Source organism: Ambystoma mexicanum, chromosome 3p, assembly GCF_040938575.1.
Source record: "Ambystoma mexicanum isolate Mex_15411 chromosome 3p, UKY_AmexF1_1, whole genome shotgun sequence".
Classification (NCBI taxonomy): Eukaryota; Metazoa; Chordata; class Amphibia; order Caudata; family Ambystomatidae; genus Ambystoma; species Ambystoma mexicanum.
The window spans coordinates 212,941,040-212,959,844 of NC_090925.1; the positions used below are offsets into that span (position 1 = coordinate 212,941,040).

The 18,805-nt window shown below is 46.5% G+C and overlaps 1 protein-coding gene across 2 annotated transcripts in view; it reads left to right on the top strand.

The window, feature by feature from the left end:
* The first annotated feature begins 9,117 nt into the window (after nucleotides 1–9,117).
* The window catches only part of NCAPD2 (non-SMC condensin I complex subunit D2), a 565,387-nt gene continuing 555,699 nt past the window's right edge, over nucleotides 9,118–18,805 (top strand). For both annotated transcript variants that reach the window (XM_069650673.1, XM_069650674.1), the window contains exon 1: nucleotides 9,118–9,243. The gene's annotated coding sequence lies outside the window, so the exon portion shown is untranslated. The remainder of the gene's footprint in view (nucleotides 9,244–18,805) is intronic.

Below are 18,805 nucleotides of genomic sequence, written 5' to 3' on the forward strand. Positions count from 1 at the left end.
AGACCTGATGAGAGCGACAGCGATGATGACGAGCAGTTAGAAGACGACTCATCACCAGGCGGTCATCATGTCAGAAAACAAGAAGCGAGAGAGTACACCTCATATCAGCCGTCAAGCCCTGACACAGGATGAAGTCTGCGAAAAACTCCCAGCCAACATGTATGATTTTTGCAGTTGGAACCCCAACAAAGATGATGATTGATACCGGTGCCACTATGAATTTGATGCCAGTGACACGCTACGAGAAACTAGTCCCTTGCCCACCGCTGCAGCAGAAGGCGGTACAACTGTACGTATAAGGATGCAAGCAGCTGTTACCGTTAAAGGGCTCGTTCAAATCTGAGCTAATGTACAATGGGGAGAAATGCAACACCCGGATCTACGTAGGAGAGATCACAAGACCAGACAAAAATATAAGTCAAATGAATGAAATATGGAAAGAATGATCGTAATTTTTTTTATGTAGCAAAATGATGAAAAACATGAGCTACAGTGTATTCTTGCATAGGCTAGCAATATGTTAAGTAGCATGTCCTAAACAGATATCCGGCCATGAAGAGAGGAAGACTGGAGCATCCCTTGTATGCAAGTAGGACAAGGTGGGGTACAGTCATGCCCATATCCAGAGATGCCACGATAGCAACTTAAGTATATAAGCACCTGTCTGCCTCCAGTCTGGGGGAGAATGGGACGGTTGAGAGACACCATCCAGGCAGCAGAGTTCTTTGCTCGTATCCTCATTTCTGTAAAGAATACATTTGTTATCCTTGCAAGATAGACTATTGGCCTTACTTCCCTAGAGGGGTGTTCTTTACTCTGGTGTGAGCGTGATTAGGGCTACACCTGTAAATTGGGCTACCCTTACACGCTCATAAGCTTGGACTTGCACACGCCACGCTCACCCCTCAGGCACATACTCAATGCACGTTGGCATTCGCCGTTTTCCCCCTCAGGCTTCAGAAAATTGAAACTGAGCAAACAGGACACGGCTATTGAACATGCATGTATTTGGGTCAAAGGACTACAAGTTATAGTTGGGGCTAAAGACAGTTTCCCTTACTAATACGTAAAGTGCTAAGATATAGAGGACTGGACTGAGAACCATGGTTAAACATGTTTAAGGAAACATATCCATTGCTTGCTTACATGTTGTCTGGGGCTACTAAGTCCAATAGTCTGCTGGCTTCTGTGTCCCAAGGGACTAATGTATGTGGCCAATTAATGCATGTGCCTCCTGTGACTATTGTTAGTGCTAATTTGACTTATTGTCACTTTGCTAAAGCTATATGTTGCTAGAATGGGTGTAGGAACAGGTGGGCAGGAGGTAGCGAATATATGCATTGGAATTCATGTCCTTGATTAAGGAAGGGCATTCAGAGTCCAGCTGCTTCAGAAAAACCCCATAGCCTAATTGGAGGAACAAGGCTTGGGTCTGTCTATATATGTTCATATATTCATGTTGGTATTATATGCTATGTATTTTCCCTAAACTCCCCCTCCCTATTCATTCAAGTTCCCTAACCCTCTTTACCCCACTGGCTGCCACATGGTGACCTGTTACTTTCAATCAGGAAACTGTGCCAACCAAGGTGAGAGGGTCGACATCCATTTGGCTTCTGTGGTCAGGGAGAAGTTGTGTTACATTCCCAGTGGGCTTGAAATGAGCGCTTGAAATGAGCGGTTGAAGCTGATCGACTTTGCATTCAGCATACTGCGAGACAAGCATGGTATCAAGAGATGACACTGACAACTGATTAATAAGCAAATCTTTTATTAAATATCAGGTTGGTTTAAGGCCTAACTTTCCCTATAACTAAGGTGGGATTTTCCCAACCTAAATAAACTAAGGAAAGTCTATGTCCGTAAGTCAAAATCAAAAGTCTGTGTCAAAATCTATGCTTGCCCTTGCATCTAGAACTAAAATATTGTGTAGGGGTCTTCTCAACCAAGCTGCTTCCAGCTTCAGCTCTTCATTGGCTCCCTTCCCCAAGTTCAATACAGTTCCAATAGCTGCTTGGTTCAAACTGTTCCCCAAGTTCAAAGCTCACTTGTTCACAATGTTCAACTGTTACTTGCTTTCAAAGTTCCTTAAACAACTCTCATGGGATGGTTGGGGCTCTCTGGTCTGGGAGCAGTTGACAGACCACATGGTTCACCCACTACAGGTCACGCCATCAGGGGTACATGGCTTCCTAATTGCTCAAGCTTTCTTTCACCTTTACTTGGCTTCCTTTACTGTGTTTATTCAAACACTAAAAGTTCACTTGTAGGTGATCTGCTTTCTTCGTCACCTCTTTTATAATCTCACATTAGGTTTACTTTGCCGGCTCCCAATGATAGCTTTTTATACAATGTCTTCAGGGAACGCATTGTTTGCTTAACGTTCATTTGTTCTCTCATTAACGCTTCAACAGGTTTGGAGGCTTTCGAAAAAGTGCTGATGCAACCATTCCGACACACTGTATCTAGCAACTTTCACACGCTCGTGCACCATGTTTCTTGTTATGCGAGAAACTCACTGGTCGCATTCTTGTCTCCAGCTGCTTCTCTCCTCACATGGCCTCCTATGCAAGAGGCCAGGGTCCCACCTCCTGCCCCTTAGGCATTCCTGGGTCAGTTTCTCTGCTCAGGAGAAGGAGCACCTTGCAGCCACGAGGAAGGGACCGGTGGTCCACATGGCTCCCTTCTTCCGAGTCAGTTAGCTCCCTGGAGACACAGCTTCCTTGCCATGCTTCCGCAGACTGCTTTGCTCTGCAATTCTTCAGCATCTCAGCGCTCCGCTCTCCACAGGTTCACTACCGGTTGAAGGCGGAGGGAGGGTAGGGTAAGTCAGTGTTAGGAAAGGGGGGAATAACATGTCTCACCTTCAGGCCCCCTCTCCCCAAAACCCTCCACACAGGTGATCCTCCCTTGCTTGTGTTTCTCCAGGGTCGGGATCCAAAAGCAATGGCCCTTCCAGACCACCTGAGCAGAAGATCCCTGGGAGTAGTTGTGAGTGCCTTCAGGTTTCTTACAATCCATACCCATAAAACTGAACGACTCATAAAGAAACACTGCAAACTATTCCAAGGCAATGGATGCCTCAAGAATCGCACCGTCAAATTACATCAACCCAACAGTGGAATCCCAAGCAGTGAGGCACAGGAGAGTCCCATTCCACATGAGAGCAGTAGTAGAGGCAGAACTGAAGAAACTGGATGATCTCCACATTATTGAAAAGACAATGGGCCCAACGCAGTGGGAATCGCCTATGATAGTAACAGCAAAACCCCAACAACCACACACAGTCCGCATATGCATCGATATGCGACTCCACAATGTGGCTATTGGCAGAGAATGACACATTACCCCCACAATTGTCCAACTCATTGTTGACCTGACGGGGGGCACATTCTTTAGCTAATTAGATCCCAGATCAGGGTACCACTAGTTAAAAATCGCAAAAGACTCAAGAGACATTGCAATGTTTTCCTCACACTTAGGCCAGCAGAGGTATCAGCGACTGAACTTCAGAATATCATCCGACACAAAAGTGTTTCAAAATGAAATCGAAAAGGTGCTCCATGACCTAACCCGGCATGACCAACATCAATGATGGCACCCTGGTATATGGGAGGACCGAAGATGAACATAACACTTGATTGGCGGCAACAGTGTAACGACTTGAAAACTCAAGACTCATTCTCCACGCCAGGAAATGTGAGTTCAGCAAATAAAGAATTCTTTTTTTGGGCACATGTTCGAGAAAGGAGTATCCCTGGACCCAACAAAGGTTGCAGATGTAAGAATGCAAAATCACTGAGCACTGTGTCGGTAGTGCAAAGCTTTCTAGGAATGGCCACCTATTGTGGCAGGTTAATTACCAACCCTGCAACGGTGGCAGCTCACTAAGAGAACTTAAAAAGAAAAATGCCACCTGAGAATGGGGAGATCAAAAAGAGGCAGCCTTCCGGCAAATAAAAGACTTCTTACATGAGAATGCTACCATGGCGTTCTTTGACACCATCAGGAACACTGAACTACTCGTGGACCCCAGGCGCCAGGCACAGTCCTAGCCCAGACTGAACGAGACAGAACTGTCGATCCAATTGCATTTGCCAGCAGAGCATGGACACCAACAGAACAAAACTATGCACACATCGAGAAGGGGGTGCTGGCCATCATGTGGGGGGGGGTCAACATTTTCATGTATATCTCATAGGATATCCAATGAGAGTACTCACTGACCACAAGTCACTCGTACCTATTTTTAAAGGGTCGGCGCCACACACCCCAATGCAGATTGATTGATGGATGCTGCAGTAACAGCCATTCAATGTAGAAGTTATCTACAGAGCCAGAGCCGATAACCCGGCCGACTTCCTGTCCCGACACCCTAGACCAGCAACACCAAGGGAGTGTGAAGCAGCACAAGAAACCAAAGAAAACATCTGCCACGTCGTCGCGTGTGCCCATATCCATTGCCAGCCCACCCCGCAGCCAGCTACAGTGGGACGCAGTCAGCATTGATTTCTGTACACTAGCCAATGAGGAATATCTCCTGGTAGCTGTGGACGACTTCACCAGGTACCCAGTGGTGCAACCAGTGTGATCCATGGGCACTGTGTCAGTGACCCTTGCAATGGAAAATGGGTTTGTAGTACATGGGATTCCGAGCAAGGTCAAGAGTGACAATGGGCCTCCCTTTAAAAGGCAGAGAACTGCAAGGGTTCCTTGACAACATGAACATCAGTCATCACCAAATAAACCCATACTGGCTGCAAACCAATGGTGATGCCAAGAGATTAATGCGCCAATCAACAAAGTTGTCAGGATCGCCAAGGACCAACAGAGACCATGGCTACCCGAAGTGTGCAGGTTCCTCCAGGCATACCGGCAGACCCCCCACTCGTCAACACAAGTGAGCCCAGCCGCCGTGATGTTTAGAGTCCCCGTACAGGCTGGTCTCCCCCTCCATCAAACCTGAATGCCTCCATCTGTACACAATGAGATAGAACAGGCAGGACAAGCCCACAATGAACGAGAGAGCCAGAAGCGACACGCCGCAGCCAGGGAACTCTAGCTGGGCGATCAGTGTTGGTCAAGGACTGGTCACCCCTATGGAACCGCGGACAATCAAAAGAAGAGAACAAGGAATGTTGACTGCATCGCAAGGAAAAGAGACACTGACCCAAAACTCTGCTCACTTTAAGAAAGTGCCGCCTCTAATGTGGATAGAAGCCCTGTATGTGTCTCCAAAGACCAGTGAAGACGCCCCAGCAGAGACCGAGCAACAGCAAATGAGCAAAGTGTCTACCTCCAGAGAAGCAGAGACATGTCCATGACAACACCCAGAACCTGAGCAAGAAAGGCTGAGATGCAGAACCGAGGGGATCATTATGCCCTTTGGAGCTCTCAAGTACCTAGTCATGTTGATGTTGGGTTTGCAGTCATGATGCTCTGCTCTCCGCCTTTCCACGGTTCTCCAGAATTTGTTGGGCAGCTAGTATGGCGCAGGGACTAACCCCCTACCTCCACATAGAACAGACAGGAGGCCGGCACCCCACGCCACGGAACAGCTTTCCCAGAGTAACGTGACGTGGAGACAGTGCAAGCGCTGGCCAGGAAAACTGTTAGTAGAACAGATGTGCCGAGTCCAGACACAACTGACTCAGATGATGGTGATGTCCAAACTAGAGCAAAGGACAATGAGCAGGGAGAAGGCAGCAGCAAACGAACATGATTGGGCAGAGCAGGTAGAAGCTAGGCAGGCAGCAGAGAAGGGAGAACCAGGTGCAAGGGAAAATAATACAGGAAACCTAGGAAGAAAAAGAAGGAGATGAACAGAGATGGCACAGGGCAGAAGCATGTAAAGGACTTTCCAAAGAAAGGAACACTAGAATCAGGAATTGATGCTTCTAACCACACGGAGCGCATGGAGACGCATCCCTCTGCATAGTCCACAAGGCGTTTTGGGGCAGTGGCCTTAACTACCTTCAACTCTGTCTTTCTAAGTACTTTCCTGCTTGAGCCCTTCACTAGTCTACCTCCAATTCTCTGCGGGGGAATCGCTTCTCCAAGCAGAGATTGGGGGGTTCAACTCTCTCCTCTGCAAGTGCCTCCCTCTGGAATGGCCTCCCTGGTTCTCTCTGCCTTGAGCCGGACCTCCTTAAGTTACGGAAACTCGTTAAGACCTACCTTTTCTCCTCTTTTTTCTCTCTCCTGCCAAACTTCCCTTGCTCCTGCTCCATCTGCTGACTGGCTGCCTGGTTGTCCAATGAGTCTTACAAGACACCAGACCCTTCCCCAGACCAGTCCCCCTGCACTTGCCGCCTGGCCCCATTTGCACTGCTCCCATGGTAATAAGGGACGCGATGTTCAGGAAGCCAACAAAGGGAACCCACAACGAAGTTCTGCTCATGCGCACCAACAAGTGTTATAGTGGCGGCTATCATGGATGTGCAAGGAGAGTGTCTGCCCAGGGATCGCAGAACAGGCCGTGCTCCAATGCCGCCAGCCTGCTTAGTCTGCATGCCGGCTCCCCTGCACACGCCCGCCAAAGTGGGTAAATCCTCCAGGTCAGAAGCTGCAGCGGTGACAGACCCAGGCCCTGGGGCATGACAGGAGTAGGCTGTAGCCTTCCACCAGGCTCCAAGGGTTTGTCCTACATGGAATCTACCAAAGCTCTAGGAACACTGAGGGACTGTTGAACCGTAGCAGCACGAGAGTTTTCTTTATATCCAATTTGGGGGAAGTGATGTTGTCATGGCGAGAAGAATCATAAAGGCAGTCTCCAAAAAGTGGGGCTGAGCCGGGGGGCCCCCGGTCCCACCACAACATTGTCGGGATACATTATCGCGCTGCAGCTGCGATGGGAGATGCGCCCACAATTAAGTCAGGCAAGCTGACAGAAGTGCCAGTCAGCCACAGCGCCACTGTGGCTGGTTGGCACTTCTGTCAGGCACTGTAACATCCTCTTGTGAGAGGAAGTTACTGTTCTTTTGTTTCCCCCACCCCAAGTCCCTGAGGCATCTTTAACCCTCGGCGAACCTGGGGACTCTTGAACATATTTCGAGGTTTATAAAAGATGGCTTGAAAAGTACACAATTCAAGCCAAGTATTATAAAGCTTTGCCAACCGCCCGTCGTCAAAGCTATTATAAAAGATGGATTGAACTATGTACTTTTCAAACCATCTTCTACAAACATAGAAATGTTTAAAAAAGAAGGCTTGAAAAGTGGCAAATCGTAAGATATGCACACAAACATATAAATGTTATATATTTGTGTGCATACCTTACTATGGTTTGTGTAACTTTCAACAAAAGAATAAATAAGGCCGAAAAGCCAGGCAAAGCTCTCAGCAGCTTCCATCAAGTCATGTACGTGTGTGCCTCCTTTTTCCTTGCCCCCATCATAGCCAACAGAAGAAAACAAAAAGGGGAAAAAACTAGCCACATTACTGTAAACTACTGTACTGGAAATTCGCCTGTGAACAGAGGAATGGCAGTGCTCAGCCCCAATGCACACACACAAAAAAAGTTGCATATAACGAATCGCCAAAATAGAACAAATACCCAGTGGTGTAGCCAGGATTGTCTAGCAAGTGGGGCCTGAAGCTAATGTAGTTGAGCCCATCACAGTGACATTAATCATCTGTAAATGCCCACCAGAGCCGGCCTTAGGGGGGGGCAAGCCGGGCGACCGCCCGGGGCACCACGCCCCCCAGGGTGCCTTTTGCCCCTGCCACGACAGCTCGGGGGAGTCGTTCAAGGGCTCCCCGAGCTGGCGTTGTGGGACATGGCGTAGCATCAGTGGCGGACTTAACCGTCGGCAGACAGACAAAAGGCGAGTGGGCCCCTGTCCCCTGCCCTACCCCTTCCCTCCCCAGTCTCTCTCTGAGACACACATTGCAGTCAGACCTGAAATTCAGCAGATGGTCACAGCGCACTGTAATGGAGGCAATGAATCTATTAATGGGCTTTAAATGCCTGCGCGCGGTGCACAATGCCCACTATTACTCGGTGTTAATCAATTCCCAGTTGTTCACTGCAGCTCGGTCCAGGGTGCTCTGACTGGGCAGTTTACTTCTCGCCCTATCCCCTCTCCAGAAACGCACGCTCCTCTGCTCTAGCAAGTGTTTAATGTATTATAGTTAAGAAATAATGCAGATTTAAGCAGACCTGAATTCTGCTTGTTGTAATATTAGTTCAGGGCTGGATGTCTGCACTCAGGTCTTAAAAATCACAACTTAAATAAAATGAATCATGCGTCCCTAAAGTTCATCTTTGCGCAACTCTGCCAACTTTGGGGCCCTGCCTCCAGGACACGCCCACTTGGGGGCCCTCTGTAATTTTTACCCACAGGGCCCTTTGCCTTAAATCTGCCACTGAGCAGCATGTGGCCTTTTACTGTAAAAGGTGCCCGTGGTGGTGGGTGCATTTAAATGCGCCCCTCCACCATGGACACTTTTCTCAAGAAAAGGCGCCATTAGCCCCCCACCACGCCAGCTCCGGGGAGTCTTTCAAGCACTCCCCCGAACTGGCATGGTGGCAGAAGGTGTGGCAGGCGCCTCATTGTTATTGAATGAACCCGTGATGGCGGGCTCATTCAATGACAATGGGGTGCTAACGGCACCTTTTTAACCTCCTCGTCTGAGTGAGGAAGTTAAAAAAAAAATAAAGTTGCCCGTCCTGGCCCCGCCCCCTGTTAACCAGGGGGGTGCGGTGGGTGAGGGCACCAGCTCACCCAGCCAGGGCGCTGCTGCCCTTAAGGCCGGCCCTGATGCCCGCACAGCACTGCTGAATGGGCATTTACAGGTTTTGGGCGGGCCTTGCCTTGCCCTACCCTGTCTACACCTCTGCATATACCCCATCTTCCAAGCATTCCAAATCGTCCCGCTAATAACTTAAAGAAATATTGTAAACCAAGCTCGCTTGGTGACGGAGGAGTGCCGAACGGTGTTCATCAGCTCTCAGCATCAGCAACGCTAATGACTTAAGCTCCGCCCTTCTTCTCTAGACTACGACAATGCACCCGGTAATACGACGCATCAGGTAGATGATGAGCTGATCAAGTGCACAGTCTGAGGCACATGACTTCCCAGAAACGTCGCAACGTCTAAACCACGTGAGGAAGAAGAGGCGGAGCGTTGCTAAGGTCCGTTTCTCAGATGGGAACTAGACCCTAGCATTTCCGCGCGCCAGTTTTGAAAGCTGCTCTTAAGAGCTGTCATTGAACCGGCGATCTCAGGTTGTTTTGAGAAGTAAGTGCCGCTTAACGGTTTCGTTATGCCCTTTTGTGATGTTCCCGACGGGAGGCGGAGCAAGTTACATGTGTAGTTACGAACCCTTGCTCTCAGATTGAAGTAACCCTCTGCATATGTGTGCTACAAGAATGCCCGGCTTGCGGGATAAAATGTGTAGTTTAGCAGATTTCATGATTGCCTCTATATATGTGTGTGCATACTTTATCTTAAAGGAACTGCTGTTTCTGAATGCAAGCTGTTTGTATCCATTAGCTTCTCTTGCTTGGCAGGGCAGGGGAAGGCATACCGTTGATAGGGGTGGTTCTCTGGAAAGGGGCGATGTAGAGCAGAGGTATTTAGGCTGTCGCGTAGGTGATTATATTGACCGGTGAATGGTATTGGTAGTCTAAACTGAGAGACGAGGGATGTCACTTTATCTGTGGGCCCCGAGCAATTTACGGCACGCCCACACTGGAGTAAAATAGGTACACTTTTGATTAAAAACGATGGGTGTTATTTAAATCGGTTTTGACAAGTTCTTTGAATATTTTATGTATTTTTCTCAGTTTCCCGATTTGTTGTACATCATTATGTTCTTATTTAAAATTAATAAAAATTATTAAACACAAAAATGATGGGTGTACTCATGACGGCTATTTATGAGCTAGTAGGCAGATCAGTAATTTGGAAAAATGGTTATAAGCGGTGGAGATTTTAATGCACATTTCAATTAATAAATATAAGTGGTCAAGCAACAACATAACGGATGTAATGATACCTCCCACTAAAATGAAACCAATGAAAGGGAATAATCTGGGAACGCAGTGGATGGAATTTGACAGATTGGGAGTGTATTCTGTTTATTGGCAGAGTTAAGGGACATCCAAAGCATGAAATGGGCAACGCTAATTATTTTGTCCGTGTACATTAAGGGTTTTGCTAATATTATGTCTTCGGAAAACTGTATTTAATGTTCTTAGTGATCATGCCTTGCTGAAATTGACCAGGCATGTAGATCTCGCAATAAATTGGCAACATAGGGTGGGTGAAACAATAACAAATATGGGGGGCAAATGAAACTCGGGGGAAGAGAAACTCAAGTCACTGTAACCGTACACTACATAGCTGTATTAGACCCGAGGGCAAACATAGGTTTCCACATGGACAGACTCTTGATTTGGATTTAGACATATACTTTCCTTAGTTTCTTTAGTTAGGGCAATTTCCACCATAGCTATAGGGCAAGTTGGCCATTACGCCCATCCTGATACTTAATAAAGATTCTATTGTTGAATTCACACTCTGTTGTCTGTGTCCTCTCTTGATACCATGCCTCTCTTACACTAACCACTCTACAAAAACTGTAATATCCTCTTTTGCTTATCAAACTACTATAGTTCAAGCCTACTCCTTGGCCTTCCTTGCTACTCCTTCCTTTAGACAAAGTCCTCAACTTTGCTACCTGCGCTCTCTACAACCTACTCCGCTTCTACCTACTGACATGTTGGTTGGCTCTCCATGCACACGTGCTCTTTTCTTCCTTCTAGAGTACCAAGCTGTTAACGGCCTTGCGCCTCAATACCTGTCTGATTGTATTTCAGTTTACCCACCATCTCATTCCGTCCGATTACTCCTCTGCATGGAACCTCTCCATCCCATACCCTTCCTGTTATTCCTCTTTGTCCCTACTTACACCATCCCACTGAAACCCACTTTCCATGACCATAATGCAAGACATCGGACATCAGCATCTCCAAACCAACATTGTGAATCAGTTTTGGGCCAAGGTAACGTAATGGGTAATGAACGCCAAGTGGTAGGCGGTATGAGCAAGGAGTGCTAGTTTGTGGAGATGCCCTTCGCAACAATGGGGAAGTGGCCTATGCAGTGAATGCCCAATGAACTGTAACTGCAATGAGTTTGAGCCAAGCTTGGTCACAATCCTTGGAAGGTGGAGCAACACTCAAGAGGGGATTATCGCAACCTCATAAATACTATTGAAGAGTTTGGGCCTGGGCTCATCACTTTTAGTGGAAATTAGATTACTACAGGCAAGAGAAGATCAAATTTGCCCCTTTGTGACTGTTTAGACAGAGTTCTGAACTCTGACCTGGTGGGGAGAGGTTCAGAAGGCCAGCCTAGTTTCCTGGAACAGGTTAACCTTCTGGACAAGCCAGACCAATCAAGGTAGGATTGCTGGCGGCCAAGACTAGGTCTCGGGAAGGGTGAGGGTGACTGAAAGACCTCAATGAGCACACAGAGTAAAGGACACCTACAGATCACTTTCAGTCAGGTGTGTATATAGATTAAAAATACAAATACATTTATTTCAATTCCTTTGAGTTTCAACACAGTAATACTTCTAAGCCAACACAATCCTATCAATATAAATGTATACAAGACCAATGAGGTCTAAAGGGTGAATGCACAAAGTGGGTCCACAACCTAAAAGGGCGAAGGAAACGGGCAGTGCAACTAGTCTTTAGTCCCTTTTGCATCAAACACAATCCTAACTGAAAGTCAGTCCAATCCCTAAGAAGAAGGGAGCCTAGTGCTCAAATGTACTTGCAATGCTGGCGCACGCATTAATGCAGATGGGCAAAACAGGGTCTCTTCAAGGGTCTGTAGCAGCTCAGGAAAGTGGGTGAGGTGATGCAGAATAAGTTCCCACTATGCATGGAGGGTCTCCCCAAAAGGGCCGAACAGGTTCCAGAGTTGGGAATAGTTTGCTAGTTTGCTCTAGCAGTGGAAAGTAGAGGGGCCCTCGGGGGCCACTCGTGCGTAAAAATGAAGGGATGCGCTAGGGGCCACCGGTTAGGGTTGCAATTACTCACTGACCACCGGCGCACTCCGGACCAAACTTTGGCACTCAAGTCCACTTTGGTTGTAGGTTCAAATGCGTCAATCTCGCAGCTCTGCGACTTTCAGCGACAAAGTTACAGCGTTGATTTCCCCAACGGGACAGTGGTGATTTCTCCGCTCCTGGTGGGTGGATCAGGCCAGTTCTGCTTTAGCAGGCTTCATGGCACAGAGGACCACAGCTGCAATGAACTAGCAAAGTTTGTCACCAGGGATGGATGACACAGTAACCGCATGTACTCCGGTTCGGGCGCACTCACTTTACCCCAGACTTTGCAACGCCAAGTGTACAAAATTTGGCGTGAGAGTGCTGTGAACCCAGAGTTTACAGGGTACCAAGCTTAAAGGGCCTCCTCAAAACGGGGGCAGTGACTGAGCAAAGGTCCTGCGTAAGCTGGTCAGCCCACTGGTTGGCCCAGGGACTATTCGGAGAAGGCTTACTTGCAGGTTCTGATGAAGGTGCCGAGAATAGTTGGTCCCACTATTCCAGTGGGTCGGAGCATCTTTGCAGACCTTCTAGGACGATCAGCTGCAGAGGGGTCCAGCGGGACGACAGCAAAGCCTTCCAGCGGTTCCTCTACTCGCCTTCCTAGTTTCAGCATACTTGGATCCTATCCTTCGTTCAGTGAGAACGCCAGAGATCAACATGGTATGGGTGTTTGGAGCCTTCTCTTATCCAAAATCTCCTTCGCAGAAAAACGAAGAGGACCCAATGGGAGATCTGCTCACATACAGGCATACCATACGTGGACCAATCGTGGACCACGGAGGTCCCAGGCATTCACAGCACCCAAGACTCTCTGGCATCCAGGATGTGTATTGGAACTAGACAGTCCAGCCCACATCCTGGAAGCACACACACAAGGGATGCAAGCTGCAAAAGCTTGGCGTTTCGTGAGAAAATGCATTCCCAAATAAGGACTGATCTGGGTCGGCTCGACCTGAGGAAGGTGAGGGGGCAAGATGGCCAAAGGACAGGACAAATAACCCTGTGGCATGGCCATTTTGGAGTCACGCCACCTATTTGTGCCAAACGCAGTAACCGCAGTTTACCTGTATTTGTATTTATTTATAAAGCGCCTTACGCCAAAGCGCTGTACAGTGGAACAACATAATACAAAAAACATAAAGGAAATAACAGTTGAAGCATTTACAATATGAATCAATCGAACAATAAAACAGTGAGAAGAGCAATTAACTGAAGGGGAAAGGGAGGAAAGGGAGAAGGGACTGGATAGGGGGGGAGGAATGGAGGAGAGGAGAAGGAGGGGGGTGGGGGAAGCGGGAAGCAGGAGGGTGACAGGGGAGAAAGTCAGGGGAAAAGAGTGAGGAGGGGAAAGCAGAAGGGGAAGGGGTTTCAGGCAGGAGAAGGGTTGGCAGGAACATGGCAGAAAAGGGTTAAAAATACATGAAAAGATAAGCTGCCACCAGCCCTGTCCAAGGCACATCTGCACTTCTAAAAAATCCTTCGAGAGTGTCTAGGTCCTTTAGAAATAACAGGAAGACCCAAGTACACTGTACTGTAAGGCAGTTTGTGCACTTGCAACATGTTGCAGAAAAGTTGCAACACGGATTAAGGGAAACAAAGTCTCCCAGTACTGACTGTTAAGGACATGTTAGTTTCCCCATAGAAAGTGAGCAAAAAGCCCAGGGGAGTGCAGCAGAAGGCTGTGCTCCTCTGGTAAAGTCAGACTATGGTGTTTAAACAAAGCAAAAAGTTGTGGGGTACACAACTGGAGGGAAAATTGCACATGAAATGGAAAACTTTCCTAACAGTGACTGAACAATATATATATTTCCTCCCTTCAGTTATGGGCCTTTTTAATGCTATTGGATGGTTAGGAAGTTGTCATTGCAGATTAGTGTTCATCCCTGGAGGAGAGAGGTGGTACACATGGTGCTTATAATATCCTGTTGCTCATCATATACTTTACACAGTGGTAGACATCATGCTTCTCGTATACTAATGTACACAGTCCTCTGATTTCCTGTTTTAATACAGTCACGAGTTAGAGGTGCGCTTATCATACACCATCAGCACTGTTATCACGAGTACTGCAATGGCTATTCATGTCATGAGCGGATATCTGCTTCAATACATTATACCATTTGTGTACAGGCACGTTATAAAAGCCATATCATATTATTATGTGATCATTGGGTACGATTATTATACATTTTGAGCACTGTTATATGTATTTATTTGAAGAACAGGGCTGTAAATTCCAATAAAATATGACTTAGAATAACACATTAAGAGATGGCAGAGCCCTTCCCATGAAGGGTGCCTTTATAATAGAATAAAGATCAGAAGAAGTGGTGTGCCAGTTGAGGGTGAAACAAAAGTGGGACATATACCAGGATAACACAAAACAGAAAAATGTATACAAAACCTAATAGTAACCTAAGGGGGTGGCATGGGCAAATGCTTCATACTAATGATGAGCACTATTTAAATATTTAAAATATTACATTGTGTCACTGGCGACAGTGGTGGGGTCAGGTTAGGAGGATGGGGAGAGACGGGTGAGCTCCATCAAGTAGGCGAAGTTAAAGCTAAGCTTTGAAGAAATCCAGTTGGGCTGGCTTTTCAACAAGTTGTTTACTTTCAGATCTCTTCACATCATAACAATCACTCTTCTTCCTCTGAGCCAATCTTGTTTAAACCCTGCTAACCCCACAGAAACAGCTCTTCTCTGTCACCAACTCCCTCGTCTCCTCACAATAAATTTTCTTCAATACTCATCCTCCTCGATCTGCATCTTTTTACATTTATTTATTGGGTATTTATAACGCGCCTATACACTTTGTTTCAAGGTGCATTGGTGGGCATGGTAGACCATCTTACTCTGCTCTCTTCACTTTCTTCACTTAGCCTTTACACTTATACAATTAACTAGTTCTGCTCCCATATCTCCAAATTCACAAATCATTTCATTTTCGACATTTTCTATTCCTCTGTATCATCCTGACTCTCTGCTGTCCAGGGCTGTATGCAATCCCACTTCCTTCACATCAATGCCTCAAAGAAACAGAGATGCTCTACTTTCCACCCACTTTAGCTCCCTCTGGTCTCCTCTTCCCCCTTCTGTCCTCCCTTTTGCCCCCTCTTTCAGATACCTTGGTGTTCTCTTTGACCCATCTTCAGGCATTGTCTCTCATATATCCTTTACTTACTAGACTTGCCGCTTTCCAATGTTCATAAGATACGTCCTTATCTATTTTTTCATGCTGCGAAATGTATTATTACTTCTATCCTTTCTTGGCCTTCTGCTCTGCTCTTCTTTTTGGACTTCTCTCATTACTCCTCTAGAGGAGTCTTCAATTCCGCAAGTCACCTTCTCTTTTCAGGTCCTGCTCGCTTTTCTATTACACCTGCTCTTCGCTCCATCTCCTTTCCTCCCTTATGATTCGTCTTCTCTTTCACCTTCTCTGCATTGTCTTCAAGTGCTACCATCTTGCTTCTCTTAACTCTCTCTACTCTCCTTCACGCTCAGCATCTTTATCTCCTTACCTTTCCTAAACCTGCTTGTGCTCCATCATGCTTCCGTTCTTTTACCCTTTTAGTCCCCAAATACTGGCATGCTCTTTCAACTGATATCTGTGCGCCCCCTCCTTTCACGTAGTCCGCTCTCGCCGTAAAGCTCATCTCCGCTCCATAATGTTCCTAATAGTTCTTATTCCTAATACCTGGATTATCATTAGAATTACTGTATTTTTTTTTTAACCTGGTCTTGCTTTTTTGTACAGCAGCTTGGCAAAGGCACTTAATAAATCAAAATAAACACAAATACAAACTTTGTGACAATCCTACTGTCAAGTTGTAACAAATGATGCAACAAGGGTATTAAAGTTTATGTTTTTGATTTTAAAGTATCAGGATGGTTGGGTATGTTTGTGTTCCTCAACACTTCCTTTTTACTTTCTTTGCCTCCTCCTTCTTGTCACCTTTTCTGTCTTGTAGGGCAGCATATGTACCTGTCCTATATCTTCCGCCTTTGGGAACTTCCTGCTCCTCTTTGTTCAGAGCCTCCAATCTTTCCTTCGCTGGTTAGGGCCTCTGACATTTCCTGCTCGGCCTTCCACTTGTTCAGAGACTCGCTCTTCACCTTTTCTGTCTTTCCCTCATCAAAATCCCTTCACCACGGTTTCCTCTGCCCCTTTATTGACTAGGGCTATGGACAGATTTCTGTCACCTGCCTTTTTGTCTCCACTTCTATCTCCTTTTCCTGGTCTCACGCACTGTCTCCTCCGTTATACAAGTTTTCCTATCAGTCTTTCCTATCCAGGCCTTACAATCAGCCACTCTTCTCCAGGAGTTAAGATTCGCCACTCCAGATCATGCAATCTGCCCAGGAATCTTCCCCTCTTCTCTGGGTCGTGCTTGAATTTCTTCCACTTTGGCTTTTACAGCCATTTCACCAGTCTTCCACTCTTCTCTGGGTTTTACAACATGGTTTTGCACTAGAGCTCTTACAGCTAGCCCAGCAACCGTCCTGTCTACTCGAGCAATGTTCTTCCTCTTTAACACCATAACTCGCCTTTATGTACCACCAAAATACATTCAAATCTTGTCATGGGAGCTGCCCCTTCTATAGTGCTTGTACTAAAAAGCTTTCTGCTGATTGGCTACAGGGGTCACATGCCAGCTTTGGGCATGCTCCGTGACTGGAATGCTTTGTAGTCCTGTGTTCGTGGGGGGTGTCGTTAAATGGGGAAACCTCCCATTTTGGATCCCACTTTAGTCTGTGTGTGTGTTGCTTGCTGGGGAATGAGCTGTTGGTTTGTTCCCCCGTCTCATGTTGCAAAGTTTCCCTGATGAATTTCCTTTTGGTGACCTCTGTTAAACAGCTCAGACTATGTTTTAAAGATTGCTCCTGAGGTGTGGGAGTTTGGAAAATACATTTCTCCTTTGATTGGTGCAGTTCTGGTATAATTTCCCTTGCTTAGGACGCTGCAACTGTGTGTGCTTTGGTCTTCCTTGAGCTGGCAAATGTATCCATTGTTCCTGGTAGTGTGGGAAGATGTGGGGCTCTGAGTTTCCATTAACTGTGTGGCCGAGGAATGGGCTTTCTGCTGTCCCTTTCGATATCAAATGGGCAAGGGATATGTGTTCCCCAAGACTGCCCCCCCGCCCCCTTTTGGGGAGAAGGAAAATACTGGGATACTCAGTTTTCCCCATTATCTTCTTCCCGCCTCGGTTTTGCTAGTCGTTCTGGGTTTTCCAGTTGGGATAGAGGGATTGTGGGAGATTTAGTCCCTTTCGTGCTGGTCTGTTTACATGGTTTGGACCGTCAGGCCTGGGGATGTATTTTCCATTCGGCTCCCAGGCCTGCATGACCTGACTGGGGCTACAGTATTCCTTCCCTGTATCCAGTCCAGGTTTTGGTTTTATTCAAGATGTCAATTGTACAACATGTCATTTTTTTCTGGTTTCTTCATCCCAAAGAAAATGGTCTGACTGGTTATACGCTGTACTGCCGACGGGTGCTGTTATGGACCTGGGGATACCATACCATGCCAAGTTAATGTGGTCTTTTTGCCACACCTACTCAAGCCGGTAACCCGATTATCCAACCACAATGCAACCAAAATAGTTACTGAAGCAGTGCAGCTGAGTCACCAACACACACTTGGTAGCCATGATGCTGCCAGCTACACAATAGTTCAAGGATTGTTTAAAAGACCAAAACACCCATACTGGTTTTGCCTACTGTCTACTTGCCCAGAGTGGGGCTATAGGAATTCCACACCCCTGAACTGCTGCCTCTCCATCAAAAAGAAACAAAGCGCAATTCATTACCTGAAGCAGGCCTCAGGCCTCAAGTGTAGGTTAAATGCATGTCTAACGGCAGCTTCAGTGTTAAAGCTAACAATTTCCCTACATAGCATATAGTACAATAGCACACATATTTTTAACATGTATAAGAATAGATGAACCTTCTCTGAAGTCATTACATTGAAAATGTTGGGGTGGTCCTGAAAGGTCCCCACGATCAAGAGAGGTTCATGTTGCGTGCGCCCTATTAATGACTGGTACGAAGAACTGAGCACGATATTGCAATTGGATATGTATCCAGTGTTGTTGGTGAGTGGCATATGTTACTTTTGTGTAACCGTTTGGTTAAAGTTGATACATATTAGATTGCATGCATGTAGAAAAGATAACATGCTAAAACCACAAGATGAAATATAAATATAATACACATATAATGTGCTATGGAGTGCTCAGAAGTAAGCAATGAGGAGTTTCATAATGCGCATGCATGAAAGAAGGGGGGCTGTCCTGAAGAACCCATTGTAAAGGAAAGATTATTTATTCATCATGCATGCACACTGAGAACGATATAAAGGGGGTTTATAAATCTGTATGTAGTGTGTTTTTACGAATTCATTCAGACTCTGTAGCCAGCAGTTTGTGCAGTGACTTTCAGGTGGCTGGGAAATTCTAGTTGTACAGGTCTGCTGGCTGGGTGAGGAACAATGATTAACCAAGCAGATGGTCAGACGTTGGACAGGACTCAATGTTTATGGATTGATAGTTCTGCAGGATGCAGATGTAATCTCCTTAAGTGTATTGATGTTTGTTGAGGGGCACAGCTATTTGTTCTGACCAGTGATAAATATGGGGGGGGTAGGGGTGAGTGTAGCACCCAAAAGTAAAGTGATCGAGACCTAGGAGATTCACTTGTATTCCCAGATGTGCTGTGGGTGTGGAAGT